A 16,649-nucleotide genomic window follows, 5' to 3' on the forward strand; every position below is an offset into this window, starting at 1 on the left:
ACAGAGCCACCTACACACACACAGTTACCCACACACAGACAGTCACCCACGCATAGAGCCACCTACAAAAAAGCCACCCACACAGAGCCACAAACACAAAAGCACACACATACACACACACATAGAGCCTCCCACACAAACACAGAGCCACCCACACTTACACAGAGCCACACACACAAAGCCACACACACAGAGCCACACATACATACACAGAGCCACATACACATACACACACAGCCACACACACACATAGGTCTAGACACATACACATTGATCTTGGGAGCCAAACCAGAAGTGGCACCGTTGTTTCTAGATCTTTGCATTTATCACTAAAAATTAAGCATTTAAAAAATAAATGACTAATAAAAATTGACAGATTATCTGAAAGGTGGAAAAGACGTTTTGAGATTTATGATTTTTGAAGCAGCGAAATACACAAGGATATTGTCAAAAACAGTAACTGGTGCTCGTGTAAAGCGCTCGGATACTTTTCTTGATTCTGGTCCTTGTAGGGCTGAATGAATTAAATGTCAAACAGGACTACAAACCCAGGGAGAAAAAAGAAAATCACTTGAACATGCAGTAAGCTGGGCTGGGTCTGAAAGTGGAGGCCGATCTTCCAGTTCAGAAAAACGGCAGGGGTCTCCTGGTCAGCAGTAACTTGTGGGGCCAGTTTCTGCAGCCTTTTCACATGTCCGAGGTCTAAAGAGTTCAGGGGGCTGCTGAGAAGTGTCTGTGTTTGTTGTGACAGTTGAGGCGGGTCTCCCTCTCTTCCTCACAGGGCCTGGAAAGTTTAGGAAGGGCTAGGACGTCTCTGGGTTGCAGTAAGCGCTGAGGCTGGTGACCGGGTCCTACCTCAGGGTCCGAAGCCTCGGGGGATACGGTATCCGCGGCCTTCCCCGGGTGCGGCCTGAGGCCAGCTGTCCGTCCGTCCGTCCCTCCAGGAAGTAGCCGAGGCCTGCGCAGAGCCGCCCGGCGGCTGGGAGTGTTGTGTCCAGGCTGCCTCCTAGGGTCCAGGGAGGAAGGGAGGGATGAAGAGAGGGTGGACCCAGGAGCAGAGGAGGGAGCCGAGGGGGCGGGGGAGCCCGGGCAAGCAGCTGGAACAAGGAGGCGGCCAGCCAGGGAGGGGGGTATGGAGGGCTGGACTGGTGGAGCGAGGGGAGGAGTGTGTGCAGGGGGCAGCTGGGGAGGGAGAGACAGAAAAAGCAGCGGTGGAGGCGCGAGGTTACGGGGGGGGGGGGGTGAAAGCGAGACTGCGCAAGCGCAGCCTTCGCTAGCCGAGACCTAAAAAGCTAACTTGATGCGTAATAGTCAATAGGTTATTCACGTGTGTTTCACTTGTTCAAAGTGCTCGTCCAAAGGTCAACGCCTGACTCCCGTTCCAAGATGGCATTAACATTTGACAGATGGCCGGAAGTGGGAATGTAAATGTAATTCCGTTCATGTTTCTAAGTGAGATTGTGGGTAGAAGGAAACCATGCTAACTTACGGTTCTCTGTTGTTCATCATGGTACAGGAAATGAGTGCAATATTTTCAGTCGATAGAGCCTATGGAATTGAAATATACAGAATCCCGCAACAAGATGGCGAGCTAGCCTTTGTAACTGGTATGGCACTGCGTTTTCGTTATGTACGTTTTCCCGTTGCATCATGGATGCCACAGAGCCACTTACGTAAAAAAGTACTCGTCTTCATGGAACGCGGAAGGCGATCTCGCAGGAACCACACGTATTCCTGTTCCAAGATGGAGATTGTGCTGTGAACCGGGCAGGGACCTTGCCAACAGATGAGCAGCAGTTTATGTACGACAGTTCTGTTTGGTTCTGTCCTGTTTTCAGGCCGAAGCTGGGGGAGCTGGAAGTAGCAGCAGTAACAGCAGTCGCAGCAATAAGCAGGAGAGATGGCGCGCCTGGTCGCAGTCTGCAGGGACGGCGAGGAGGAGTTCCCATTCGAGAAGCGACAGATCCTGCTGTTCATCGACGACACCCTGACGGTGAGTGAGGGCGAGGGCAAGAGTGGGTGACCCGTGGTGCAAAGGTAGCTCGCCGACTTTGTAACCATCTTTCTCCGAGGTCAAGCAATAATGCCTCGGAGAAACGCAGCGTCATTTTCGGATTCGGGGGCGTGTTTTTCTTTCTCTCCTCTTCCCATTGGCTGGAATGTTTACATTCCAGAGGAGAGAAAGAAACTAAAAAACACGCCCCCGAATCCGAAAAAGACGGGGCTTAAATGGACAGACGCCCCTCTCCTCCAATGGCAGGCCTCCGTTTAGGAAGCCAGCCAATGGAGAAGAGAGCGGGTTCAAGCCCCACTACTGAAAAACGTTAAATCTCGCCAAGCGAGACTGCGCAAGCGCAGCCTTCGCTAGCCAAGACCTAAAAATGAATAGAACGAATAGGTAAAGCTTGTGCAGTCAAAGAAAGCCTTACATGGCAAAGCATTACAAATCATCCTTAACAGATAACTCGCATTATAATAAAAGTTCAACAGTCTTTTTTACCCCAAATACCTGCACGAGGAATATTTCTAACCTGATCATGCCTTACAATCACTGACCGACATCTGACTGCACCACATACCTTCTGCTGACTGCTCACATCCAGTAACTCTGTTGCATGTGGTCGCAATGGATACGCGTGGACTGAGCCACCTGGAGTGTAGCACCTTCTGTTGGAAGCTGGCCTTCTAAGAGGCATGCGTTTAGAATGCCTTTCCACAATCATCATGCCCATCCTGTAAATCTACTTGATGTTTTTCACTACACTATGCTTTTAACTTCCTGTACAGTTGTTTGGTGTACACTCCAGTGGGCAGAGACAATTACATACATGAAACCATTTCTGACAAACAACAGCCTGCTCCTACTGGGATTCTACAAAAAATACGACAACATGCCCATCATTTACTATAAATGTTTTCGTTCCTTTAATCTGATCTTGCAGATCTAGTTCAAGGTTGATTAAACAGTAAAAACAAATATATATAATGAAGGAAGGAAAAACATTTAAGCTCATTCTTGTTTTTATATTTAATTACTGCACCCTGATTCTGCCTTAAGGCCCAAAACACACAGTGGGTGTACACTAACAAACCTGCAGTGCTGACATTCAGGTAGGCTTATTGGCTTCAACAGTCCTTTCTCTATTTCTGGTCTCTCACTGCAATGTGGACTATACACCACTCAGTTGTAGTTCATCAGCTGTATGCCAGTTATATCCCAATGCCATTGCACTATGGTTATTGTAGTTATTCTTGTGGTATAGCATTTCCTGAAATATTCCTCTAATGCTACACCAAAACGTATTTAATTCTCTCCCTAGCCCAAGAATAGAGTAAAATTGCTGGTATGAAAGCAGACATATTTTTACAGCCCAAAGCCTTCTCAGTGAAATCTTTTTCTGTCAGTGGCTTTTCCCCCCAGTGCCGTGCCACCAGCCACGAGGAAGCAAAAATGTAAGTCTAAAATATTATGTGAGCTCAGTTTTTGGAACAATCAGGAACAAATACAATGCGCTTCAGTTTAGAAGATGGTGGTTTGCGGAGGTAGACTCAAGTGATTTGGTTTACTAGGCAGCCGCCTCGGGTGCCATGGCAACATATGTCAATCAGCAGTGCGCAACAGCTAGGAAACCCTTATGATGCCCCTGTGTAACACAGCTTTAGCGATTTACCTGCCTACAACAGTGGTCTGTTAGCAGGCCGGTTTTACAGGAAGGTAAATCCAGAGACGTTTTAAGGCATGGGCAAAGTGGGCAATTGGCAAAGTGGGCAATTGCCAAAGGCCCCCACCTTCCAAGGGGGTCTTGAGAAAGTTAACTTTCTCTCTAGCTCACATCGGTATATTTCTCCATCTCTGGCTTGAACATATTATTCAATATTGTTTGACATCATGGGGCTTGAATTAGAAGAAAATGGTTAATAAAATACATAGGGCCTCATTACGATGTCGGTCAGAGTTGCCTTCGACCGACATCGCCGCAGATGCGGAACCGACTGACCCCCGGTCGGCGGGCCCGACACCTCAAACACCACACAGGCTCCCATTGTAAAATAGAAGTTTTTGCACAGCCCTGCACCGTGTGGCAGGCCCTGGCCCGACACCGCAAACACCACACAGGCTCCCATTGGAAAATGGAAGTTTTTGCACATCCCTGCACCGTGTGGCAGGCCCCTCATGGGGCTTGCCACACGGTGCAGAGATGTGAAGGGGAGCATCATAGGAGCCCCCGGAGCCACAACAGTAGGCCGCTGAGGGATGAGGGCCCTGCTAGGGGCCCCCAAAGTCGCTTTCCGAAAGCCTTTTCATGCTGGAAAGGCAGACATGGAAAGGCTGTTAGAAACCAACATCATGATACCGACGGCAAAAACGCTGTCCTTAAGGGATTATGGGCAGTTTGACAGGCCGATGGGTTTCTTGAGTCTGATTGACCGGACAGTTTACACACCGAGCGCCAACATTGTAATTCGGCGGTCGGAATGTAAACCTACCATGTCGGTCGGTAAGCCTCCGACCGAGCAGTCGGAGGTTTACGCACCAACATTGTAATTAGGCCTTTAGTTGTTCTGAACAGGGGCCACAAAAGTATGCCTTGCTCAGGGCCCCCAAAATACTTAAGATGACATTGGGTACATTTAGGGGGCACTCTTGTGTGCCACTACGAGGGAGGGGCTCTTGTAGGAGGCAGGGTCTTCCGGGTACTAAAAATACTGACACTTTCTGGATTATGAAAGTCACAGGTTTGAAAATTTGAAAACAGGCCAGTCAGAAAATATGCAATATTGTGTTGAGTCATAAGACCATCCATGATAACCAAGAGATGAATCATGTTCTGATGTGCAACTAAACATAAATGAGGAGAAGGGGGTGGTAGCAGCATTTTTCTAAGGTGATAAAGAAATCCAGTGAATTATACACTACCAAACAATATGCTTGTTTCATAATTAAAATAAATACTTTACCAATTATGATTAATTTATATGAAGCTATTCCTCCCTATGATTTAAAGGGACACTTTATCCTCCAGCACAGATTTAATTGTTTATTAAATGCCAAAAACTGGACTAAAAGAGGTGACAAGGCGTGTTATTAGGGTTAACAATAGATTGCACCAGAGCTCAGAGAAGAAAACACTAACGCAAAGATCATAAAACAGGCCAAGCCTATATGCAGTTATGAGGTTCCTTGAAGAAACAGAACAGATGAAGTCCTTCACAATATTATATTTCCAGTAGCAAGAGCTTTAGCCCAATTAAGTCTGTCCTGTGATGTTATATTCAAGAGGAATTTATTCTAGGATAAAACGACGATGGAATAACGAGAACCTTTGCTTCTTGAAGGTTTCAGAGGAGGCCAGTGCTCTGATTGTTTGAGGAATGGGGTTCTAGATTTTGGGTGACGTCTGTGAAAACACCAATTCAGGGTTTTTTCTATCTTGAACGCTGGGGTTTCTAGAATCAGGCCCTTTCAACTTCTCAAAGATGACAACCTCAGATGGTCAATATTTGGGCCAGGAAGTTTGGCAACCCTCGTGGAGAGCTTTGTATAGGGTGCAGGCTAGTTTGAACTGGCTTGTAGCTTCAACTGATCACCAACTGAGTGTTGGCAGAAGACTGGTTAGGTGATCGTCTTTCTTTGCACTGGTGATGCGTTTGGCTGCTGCACAATGGTTTTCTGTGACTGCAGACAAGGGGATCTTGGGGCCTTAAAAAAACAAGCATTGGCATAGCCAATAGGTCTCGCCTTTGAGACCTTATAAGTGTTTAGCCATGCAACAGTTGATATTGTTGCACTAAGGATATTGTGCTGGATAACTAAACACTTATAAGGTCCCAAAGGCGAGACCTATTGGCTATGCCAATGCTTGTTTAATACCGCCATCTCGCCAGGCACCACAGCAAAGGAAACATGCCTGCCCGCCTCGGTGCGGCAGACTGTGCTGTGCAGCTTTGGTAGGTGAGGCTAAGCACCGAGACGGAAGGTTCTACAAAGTGTGGATTTTCTCTTTGCAAATCCTTTAAGCTTATCGCACCTTTTTTGCCCGGTTTGATCCAGGGGCGAGCTGGCGACACCAATGACAATAAAGATGACGGGACAAGCAAACAATGGGCAGCAGAAGTGAAAAGAGCGGCAATGGTTTCCACAAACATGCCAAATACCATAAACTGTTTAACTTTGCAGCTTCCTCTCCAGCGAAAGAAACAAACGCGGCTGTGCCTGCTGCGTTGTCTGTCTATTATTTCTCCTTTTAGAGCTGTAAATGTCTCGGACTTACGTTTTTAGGACGATATATGCAGAGGAGTTGTCACGAGAGGGAAAAAAAAGCAAAAGTGTCCAGACTTTGAGTTTCTTAGGTCCTTTACTGTCAGGGTGATGTACTGGAAGTCTTTATTTCCTGCAGTCCGGGCCTCTCGGTGGCTCTTTCTCCTCCCAGCCTGTTCTCATGCCTTTCTCATCACCTGCTGAGGCCCTGATCTTTGACAGAGCAGACGAGCAGCAGGGGACAATTAGAGAGGAGTTCAGCCTTTGATCATTTGACCATATGTGAATGCAACAAGCTGACTACATGTTCCAAGAGACAACTAACTTAAAAGTATTTTAACCAGATCACCAGAGCCGCCCTCATATTTTCTATGTATTGCGGACCGCACGTATCCGATCAGCAACACTCCACACCAAACCGGATAGGAAACATTCCTGATCAGCAAAGTGATTGGAGTGTCACCGCCTCGCCGAACACCAACTAATTCAACTTGACCTACACTACACAGGAAGATGGTGGAAAGGGGGCATGACACCGTGGTGTGGCAAAAAAATGCGATGTGCATAAAAGGCGCATGCCGCCTTTATTAAACTGAAAGCGCAGCATAGCAAAAAAAATTAGCATTTTAAGTGCAGCATGATGCTGGGGGGAAAATGAAATGTGCTTAAGAGGCACCTGCCGCTTTTATCAAAGTGAAAGCACAGCATGGCGCGGGGGCAAAAGGTAAAATAAAATTAAATGTGTTGTGCATAAAAGGTGCGTGCCGCCTTTATTGAACTGAAAGCATAGCATAGTGCAACAAGACGGAAGAGACGTTTGAAGAGTAACACATAGCCTTCTTTATGGCCGTTTTTTGTTGTTGTTGTTGGTTTCACAAGTACTGTGCTGGGAAGTGCTTGCTGAAAATACACAGCCCGCGAGTGGTCCGCGCATGAGAGAGAGGGGGAGGAGGTGAGCTGGGAGAGCAGTTTGCTCATTTTCAAGCAATGCACTCGTGCTTGTGGCGCGCCGCTGCACGCTCCCGCAAAGTGAATGCCGCCACAACCACAAGTGTGTGCTTGAAAATGAGCAGACCGATGGCTAAAGGCCCTCCTAGAGCAGCGCATGCGTGCTGCCTAGGCGAGACCTAAAAAGTAAGGGAATTTCCATGATCCAGTTTTGAAATTATCAGTGATTGAGTCACTTGAATGAAGTCCTGAAAAAGAATGAAGTGCTGGATAATAGTCTATCTTCGTACTGTGCCCCCATTGCTGGTGCATTTATGGGGGCGGGGGGGTGGTTGGAGGCTGAGGTTTCTATCTACTTTTCTAAATCATCCTCTCTTTATGGATCACTGTGTCAAATGATAAACTCGTAAGATGGTTGGATGCCTGCCCAGAAAGTTGCATTTAACAGTTTTAAATCCCCAGCAGGGCAGACTCAGCCTTTCATTCTTGCAAGTACTAGCGAGAATGAAAACAGCACACAAACGCCATTCATCTAACCCACTGGAGAAGGAATGCAGGGTCACTAGAAGTGTAATAACGTGAAAGTACTAGGTCCTCCCCCAAATTGAAGATATCACAGCAGACACTCTCTTCCCTGCAGTGACCGCTCAAAGGAAGCTGATGTCTCTCACTGGGGGAAGGACTGGGCTTCCATAACGTCGGGTAAAGCACTAAGGGCCTACTTAGAAGTTTGGTGGGTGGGATACTGCACCACAAATGTGACTGATATCCCGTCTGCCATATTAAAAGTGCCATAGGATATAATGGAATTGTAATACGGCGGTCGGGATATCAATCACGTTTGTGACGCAGTAACCCTATCCACCAAACTAGTAATCAGGCCCTGACTCCTAACTCACAACGCAGTTATGGTACTAAATTACCAAAACACGCCCAGAATGCTCTTTATTCTGTGATCACTTGTGTGGCTCAGTGAAAATCATACCACTGCTCCTGAGTGGGGAGAAAACCATGGTATGGCTCAAAGTCCGATGCAGTAAAAATGCAATGCCAGGTTGCACTGGGGAGAGGAAACTGAAAAACAAAAATTCCCACAAACCACCACATAACTATAACAATTAATTAAAACCTCTTTAGAAAGGCAGAACATCTGCACTAAACGTATGGAAAGCGTGGATTAATTAGCAGGGAACATCTCAGGGAGCCGTGGTGAGCTCACCAGTGTTTTGCCAGAACATATGTGCCTTGCCTGTTCGTCGACCTGGGGGGGCTACCGGGAACAGAGCAGCCTTTGTCAGCCCGGTACAGATAAGGTGCGTCGTTGCTGTCGAGAGCTGTGCTAATAAAGGCTCAAAGCCCGGCGTGGCAGGTACACCGTGACACAGGGTGCTTGTTCACTCGTTAAGGGTGAGCTCACTCCAAGGATGCGATGCCTGGCTCGGTGGCATGCCGCGGCCCAGACTGGTGGCTGGAAGGTGGAGGGGAAAAGCCGGATGCGCGCGCACCCGTGCAGTGACGCAGTGCGTGGGATTCTAGTCAAGGCGCTTGACAACTCCCAGATGCCCAGTCCTTGACCTCTGTCACGCCCTGTGCACAATTAGTTAATCTGTGACACAGGGATAGTGAAGGAATGAAAGGGAGTAGGGGGAAGAGAGATAGAGAGGGAGCGGGAGAGGGAGGGAGAAGGGAAATGGGAAGGAGAGAACACGAGGACAGAGAGAAGCATGTTAAAAGTTTGTGGTTACTCATAGCAGATTAAAAGGTACACCTGAGTTGTGACAGATGCCACAGGGTCCTGCTGCTATGAACGGCCCTACTTTAGGTTCACATTCCAGCCATCAACCAGCAACTCCACAGTGAAAACTACAAGTGCCCGAAAGCCGCCAATCTGCCCACCTCCCTGTGATCATGTATGTACCTCTTTAGCTGATGTTTCTATAGTGTAAACCGTAGATACAAACGTTTTCCAAGGGGCCATAAAGTATGGTCTGTGGTGAGCCCGGGGGCCGCATTGATGCTAGCAGGATGGGAGTGGGGCCTTGTGGGTTGCTAAATATTGCAGGATACTGTATTAGATTATTTTCCTTTACTTCAGTTGGCTTATTATTAAAACTTCCACATCTATTTAACATATTTTTGAATGTTAGTGGTCTCTGAAGTAAAGGGCAGCTTGGTGCTGCTTTTAACCCGGAGACCACATCTGAAGGTCAGGAGGGCTGCAGGCACCCCCACCCGGGCCGTACTTTTAGTATCACTGGTCTAAACCCAGCAAAAGGCACCTGAGCGCTGTACAGGATCAAAGGCAAGCATACAGTCAGCGAGTGACAGGAGACGTAACTGGGCTCCAAAAGCAGAAGTGTAGGATTTACTGTAATGTGATGTAGTGTTCTTAAAGAGGCGCGTTTTCAACTCTTTCCTAAATGGGACAAGTTTTGCCGCAGTCCTGATGGATACGGGGTTGTTCCAGATCCTTGGAGAAGGCCTGCTGCCCTGCTTTCCTTTTTGTTTTAACATCTGCTAGTCTGCGGTCTGATGGTGTCCTAGCTGCAAGTGTGTTGAGAGCCACCAGTTATGGTGAGAGTCTGGTCAGGTGTTACCACGGAGAGGACTCATGCTTTGAATCTTTATTGCAGAGTGCCAGAATAAAATGGGGAAATGCAGAGAGGCCCACAACAGATGAGTCCCTCCTCTCGGCAGACTTCATCCCACTGGAGTGCCCTCGTCAGGCAACCAGATAGATCAATCCCAAGGCAGACCAACAGCTCTCCTCCAGAAAATAACTATAAACTTTGAGGTGATGTCCCCTTACATCTGGAAGACGAGCTGTCAGAGACACCATCTATGGATCTCAAGAGTGTTCCTGACTCCTGGGGGAGTGTCACCTATTTGATCAGTGAGACACTTTGGAACCATAGGAGGAAATTTCAAGCTCTCTTATAGACTTTCTCCAAACAGTGAATGTTGAATCCACTGTCACTGTGAACTGTCTTGGGATGCTTATGTATCCCTTCCCCAGAGCTGTCACGGTCTCGGTCTTCAAATGATGGTCTCAAATCAGGGAGGGATAAGGGGGGTCTTCAGGAAGAACTTCCCATTCAAAATAGCACAGCGGGGAATTAAGTCCTTGAACAGGACAACCATCCATCTTTTAGAGTAGCACCTCCCCACACCCTCTATCTATTCTACTGGGAGTGACCATGAAGGAACAACCAGGCAGGGCACAGCTGGAGGGTCACTACTTATAACTACAGGGAGCCCTGTCCCTATTCTCCTAGAAACAGAATGCCTGGTTCTTCCCAAGACCCTATCTTGTGCCATATTTACCAGGTGAATACAAAATGATTCCAGTGTGTCTCATAAGCACACACTTGTGTGCTATGCATTTTCATTATAACAGCCTCCTGATACTCCTTACAGATGTACCCTACACTCAGGATGGCAGCAAAGGGCCTGGCCAAGTCACTTGAGCTGAACTTTGGAAAGCAAGGTTGATTGGCTTCTCGCTCACTACCTGGGACAGTAAAAAATGTTTTAAGGGGACATAGCGTGTTCCAAGTTCTCCTCTCCTCCCTCAAAGTAAAATATTAAAACAAATATGGTCAAACAATGCATTGCCCATATGATCATCACAGGCAATGCATGCGTCTGTTTGTTTTAGCCATTAACAGTGTGCAAGCATCCTATTATAGGCCTATATTTATAATGAAAAAAGCAAATCTACAAACCTAGAAGTCCACAATGCTGTTATCTGAAAAAGGGACAGGAAAACTGATGCTCAGTGATATGTGACCAGCTGGAAATGCAGTATTAGTGGAAGCAGCTTAGATACTTATTAAGTAAAAGCAGACCCATACTTCCTATTCTTAAATTTCCCTTACACTGTTCAAAAGCCTCCTCACTGTGAAAGTCCAAACAAAGGAACTGTGGAGTGAAAATACAATATTATACATTTGTTCAAAAACGAGGGGCATTTTCAAAGCTTAGACCTTGTGGAGGCACTGAATATAATATAACTTACGCCAAGTCAATGGGAGAGTGAACCGACATCTAAATACGAAGGGCGCTGTATAGTATAAACATTCTAAAAACAGGTTTTAACTGCCCAACATATTTCCATCTATCTAGTATGGTGGTTTTTACTTTGAATATGGTGTACAACATGGCCTGAGCTTGTACAATCAGAGGGGACTTAGCCTCTGCACGATCAGATAATGACGCCCGCTCCAGTATTTGCCACACAGCATCATAGAGTCAGCAGTTGGCATACTGAAGTGTAATATGGGAAATTGGAAACAGCCATCAACCAAAGTTAGTTGGGATCTGTTTAATTTAAGAGTGACTAACGGTTGCTGTTAAATCACCCGGACGACACCGGAAACTGACGTTGGTTTGATTCGCCATGCTGAGACTCTACTTAATTAATTATTCTATATAGTGCTGTGTACTTACTTTGGAACCTGTAACATGCGGTACCCCTGTCAATGCTGTATGTTGATGTTTGGCTACCCTATGTTATAATATTTATTGGTATTTTTTGTGTACATCTGTGCATACGATCCCATCATCGCCACACTGCAATCAATAATATCTCTATACTACATTTTACCTTTGCTGGGTTCTGTGGCTGAGAACAGATAAGATATATTTTAAAAAAATGCCAGCCTGCTGAAGTGAGGTCAGGGTCTAGACAAGTCAGTATTCCAGAGTGAGGAAGACTTCATACCAAGAGGAGGTGGCCTTTCCCTGGAGAGACCGGAACTCACAGTGCACGGGTACTGACAACACAACAATAGCTTTAAGGAACAGGGAAACCAATAGTAAAACCGCACAGTTAAAAATAAAAGGGGGAAAAGATGTAAAAAAAAACCTTGAGTAAATAATTACAATTTCGAGAAAAATGCGCCCAGATAGTTGTTCAATGTACAGCCCCAGGGCTTTAAGTGGGCCGGGTCTCACCGGTGCTGAGCACCGGCAGTTTTTAAAGGGGGCCTCGTAACGGGTCTCTATCGGGCTCTGTTTTGTGCCGTGGCACAGGCGGTCTGTTTTTTTTCCGGACTGCAGTGACAGCAGGCACATCAATGTGTACTGCTCACACTCACTAGTGGAGAAGTTACAGCATGAGGTCATGTCAGGGGAGTGTTGTAGGGGAAGAGAAATCCTTTAAAGAGAGTCATTTTCTCTCTGGATTTCCCTTCTCTTTTTGAAACTCAGGAGCAGCAACATTGTCGTGGTGTCACCAGGGCTTTAAGTGGAAGCTTTTTCAATATTATATACAAGCCATAGTTGCTGCTTATTTATCTTATGCAACTAACAACCATTGACAAAGCCAATAGTCCGGACTTCTTGTAGGTATGCTATTGCTTGTCGTATGATATATCCGGATGCAATGACAGAAACAGCAAAATACAAGTCGGGCTGCACACTATGCCAAGGACAGATTTTGAGCTTACTGTTTTTAAGTCACGCCCTTAATTACATTGAACGCGCCCCTTTGAGAGAACACCCAGTATTTTCATCCCACTTAAAGCCCTGTACAGCCCTCTGGATAGGGCTCATTCAGGTGAAAATGCCAGTTCACAACTTGCAAAAAATTTGCAGAAGACCAAGTTAATCGAATGGGAGTTTGTCAAAGTGGGTTGAATATAACAGCAACTGAAAACAGTAACCACCATTACAGACTAATGACCATGCCATGGTGCAAGTGGGAGGAGCTTAGAGTTACTCCAGCAAAGTTGGTCATCAAGAGATGAAAAAAAAAATACCATAATCACAGGCCAAGTAGAGACCACTTGGAAATCTGCAACTGGCCAGCAGGAACGTGCACCAGAGACCTATCAATAAACCACCTCTGCATCTATTTGCAAGGAGCCCCTGGGCCCTCCACAGTCGCTGCTCCCTGTTGTGACCTTGACGTACCATTGCTTTGTGTGACACCCTAGAACAAGTCATACTTCAGATAATAAAAACATGGAGTGTTGATTTAACACCAGAGCACTCCAGATACTGTTGGCCTCTCACTTCCAGGTACACGCTGTTTGCAAAAAGCAATTATGTAATTTGTTATGAGTGAGTAACAGGCGGATTAGATGCCAGGGAATGCTGCAGCGCTTGTAAAAGCGGGACTTCACTGAACTCCATTTTGGTTACAGAATGACTTGTTTAACACTCCTCGCGCGAGCCTGATAACACCCTGAGTGAGAACGCAAACACGTCGCGCGCCTGCCAACTTCACCTCGCTGAGAGCCCTTGGGTGACAGCAGTGTCACGATAAATTCAACAAAATGCAGGTTGTTTTTACCCAAACGTTCTGAGTTTCTCTACAAAGTATTCTTTAAGAATCAGGGCGGCTTCTCCACTAGGGCGGAGGAGCGTCGCCCCACTGCTTTCTTGCAGTGCGAGAAGCAGAAACATAAAATGGTAAAGATACCATTTTATGATCTTTCTGCTTCTTGCACTGCGAGAAAGCAGAAATGTTTGGTTGCGGGCACGTGGGCGGGGCTGCTCTATAGGCAGGGCTGGGCAGGGGAGCAGTGGTGTGCCCACTCCTAAGTGAGCATGACTGGTTTGGGCAGCCGCACTGCCCAAACCTGTCATACACACTCTGCCCTGTCTCCATGCAGGATGCAATTCAGCCTACATGGAGAAAATGGCCTCCCCATAGTGCCGGGCTGGGCGGTGTCCCCACCAATCACAACGCTGGCAGCGTTGTGATTGACTTAGAGGAGGGGAGGGAGGCTGCCTGCTACCTGTTCCTGCCGGAGGCAGTAGAGGAGAGCTGAAGCCGGAGTTGTGAAAACACGGGACCCGCGACCGGTATGTTTTTTTAAAATTAATTATTAAATTCACCCTTACCTCCCCTCCCCACGCGACCCGCCGCCTGTGAATAATGCCAGCCGCGACTGGACATGGAAAAAGGAAACACCGAGATTGGAAACCTACAAATTGGGAGGCTGGGGCACATATGAGGTGGAGTCTTTAAGGCAACGTCATGATAAGCAGAGCCAATCAAAGTCAGACTATGCATTTTTTTTTAAACAAACTCGAACCCAAAGAAATTGGCAACAAGGAAATATGCGATGGCAAAGTGCTTCTGGAGAATTGAATAGGTCATAGCCAGCCTGTGTTCTGAGTTTATTTGGGGAAAAGAGCAGATAACCTTGAAGATTTTTATCTCACTCGTTTATTGTTCTAAGGTTGGAAGAATGGGTTCAGTTGGGTAGTAATAAACAACAATAATGAATCATTAAGTGCCAAATATAAAAAAAAAACACACACACACGCACAAACACCCCCCACCCCCATTCCCTGGAGTTCCCCGACACTATCCTCCCGGCTCCTCCGACCATCCCTACTTAGACCTGGGGACATTCGTTTCTCTTTAAATCCAATTGTATTTTGACCCTTTTATCCCTTATATCCAGCTCACCCCCCCCTCCAAGTCTTGTGTATATTTCTGCTTGATTGCTGTAAAGCGCTCTGATACCCTAACGGGTCACGTTCGCACTCTATAAAACTCAAATATAAATCAGTAAATATGCAAAAAGTTTTTTTTTCTGTTGTAACAAACTTAACTGACATCCTCCAAATCATACAAAGCTAAAATATATATATAGATGGTTATTATTGGTGTATGACATATAAACTTAGCTAACAGTTCTACAAAGCATACCAACAAAACAAATCTGCATATCCTACGTAGACAAAGAGCTTGCAAGGCGTCAATATAAGATCGGGGGTGGAGGGAGGCTAATGATGCAAGATCATGTACATACAATGGAGATTTAGACTTGCTGCTCAATTACATTACATTTACATATTTGCAACTGCATAACATTTGTAACAATTACAATTTTAGGCACTGAGAAATTAAGTGATTTACCCAGAATCATAATTCTTGCTCAAGTGCCAGAGCTGAGGTTAGAATGCAGGTCCCCAAGATCCAAAACTGGGATTTTAACCACTACACAGCACTTTAAACTCTCAAATTATCTTGTCAAGTAGCAATGCGACTCTTTGCTTCCTTTGATGCGTTGCTGAATCTGGCAGCAAGGTGCAAGTGTCTGCGGTGCTCCGTTTGGCGTTCTGCTGCTCTCAGCCCAACCACAATTCAATCCAAATGAATTACTGATTGCACATGAAATGAGGCACTTGCAGCCAGACCTCCCCCATCATGCGGCCACTCTAATCCAAAACACAAACTTTATGTACACTGGTGTTGCTACAGTTGTCCCAGTCTCCACACACAGCGCAAGGACACCAGATGATTGACTGGCGCCAGCCAGCAACCCAGTTAAGGCTCACGTAAAGCTGCCAAAACTAGAGCCCTCACAAAGGTTATATTCAATTTTTAAGCACTGCTGAAGATTAAAATGCAACTTGAAACTCTACAGTTCAAACAGCTGGCCCACCTAATTTCCTACTGATGTTACATGGCTCTGACTTTGGTCACTATTAGGGCACCCACTATTCCAGTGGGGACCTGATGCATCAAATAAAACATGCTTTATTCAGAACCACAATTTCAATCTTTATTTGACATATGGTAGTTTGAAAGTGGGAAGTCTTGACATCTACCAGAGAGAAACGTGGCGTTTAGCCACTCTGGTGGAAATTCCACATATTAATGGTTTCGGCTGGATCCAGCTGGTCACGCAGCGGTTTGGAAATATAATTATCTGCTATCCAGGCAATTCATCAGATTTCACCAGCCTCTGGAACTGCCTGTTGGTGTCCAACTGTATCATTTAGTTTCAGCTGGTGCTTTTAATAAGCAAAATAACTTCTCGTTTTCATAACTGTTAATCCAAGCTCCACAAACCCCTAAACAAAAGTGCATTTTTACTTTTTTCTTTCCTGCTGAAATCAAATGAGCCACAATGAAGTTCCATGGAAACTAGTCCTAGCTGATTAACCAATGTCATGGTTAGAATGAAAGTGATATGCTGTTAACCACCGAAAGGACACGAATACTTGTTTTAGTGGGGTCAAATCATGCTGAAGCTGCAGATTGTCAGCATTTCTTGGCTCCTCATAGAAAGCCAAATAACAAATGTATAATTTTGATGTGGATTCAAACTGACTAGCCAATGCCGTGATTCACATCCTTGAAAGTTCGTCATACAAAAAAAGAAGCTCTTGTTTTAAGTACATATGGATTTGAACAAGATATCTGTGTACTCAACACAGAAACTCAGTGACTGAATTGCAGACTGGAACAAGGATCCTTCGTCAAACCACACTTTACAATGCAGACCGACATCGCCTGCGAAAGGAATGCTGGGATAAAAGTGATCAAGTGTGGGAATTGCTTATAGGAATTCCGATCCCGGTCAATGAAAACATTTAATGAAGGACTTTTACACTGAGAAAATTCTCAGTGGTCATATCAAACCTTCAGTACTCGTCCTTTATACTGAAAAAGGCTTTTTGGCCAACAATGTCG

The 16,649-nt window shown here is 45.9% G+C and overlaps 1 protein-coding gene across 1 annotated transcript in view; it reads right to left on the bottom strand.

The window, feature by feature from the left end:
* FHL3 (four and a half LIM domains 3) overlaps positions 1–16,649 on the bottom strand; it is a 242,241-nt gene that overhangs the window by 61,026 nt on the left and 164,566 nt on the right. The gene's annotated exons all lie outside the window — the stretch shown is intronic.

The sequence above is a fragment of the Triturus cristatus genome, chromosome 3_2, assembly GCF_964204655.1.
Source record: "Triturus cristatus chromosome 3_2, aTriCri1.1, whole genome shotgun sequence".
NCBI lineage: Eukaryota > Metazoa > Chordata > Amphibia > Caudata > Salamandridae > Triturus > Triturus cristatus.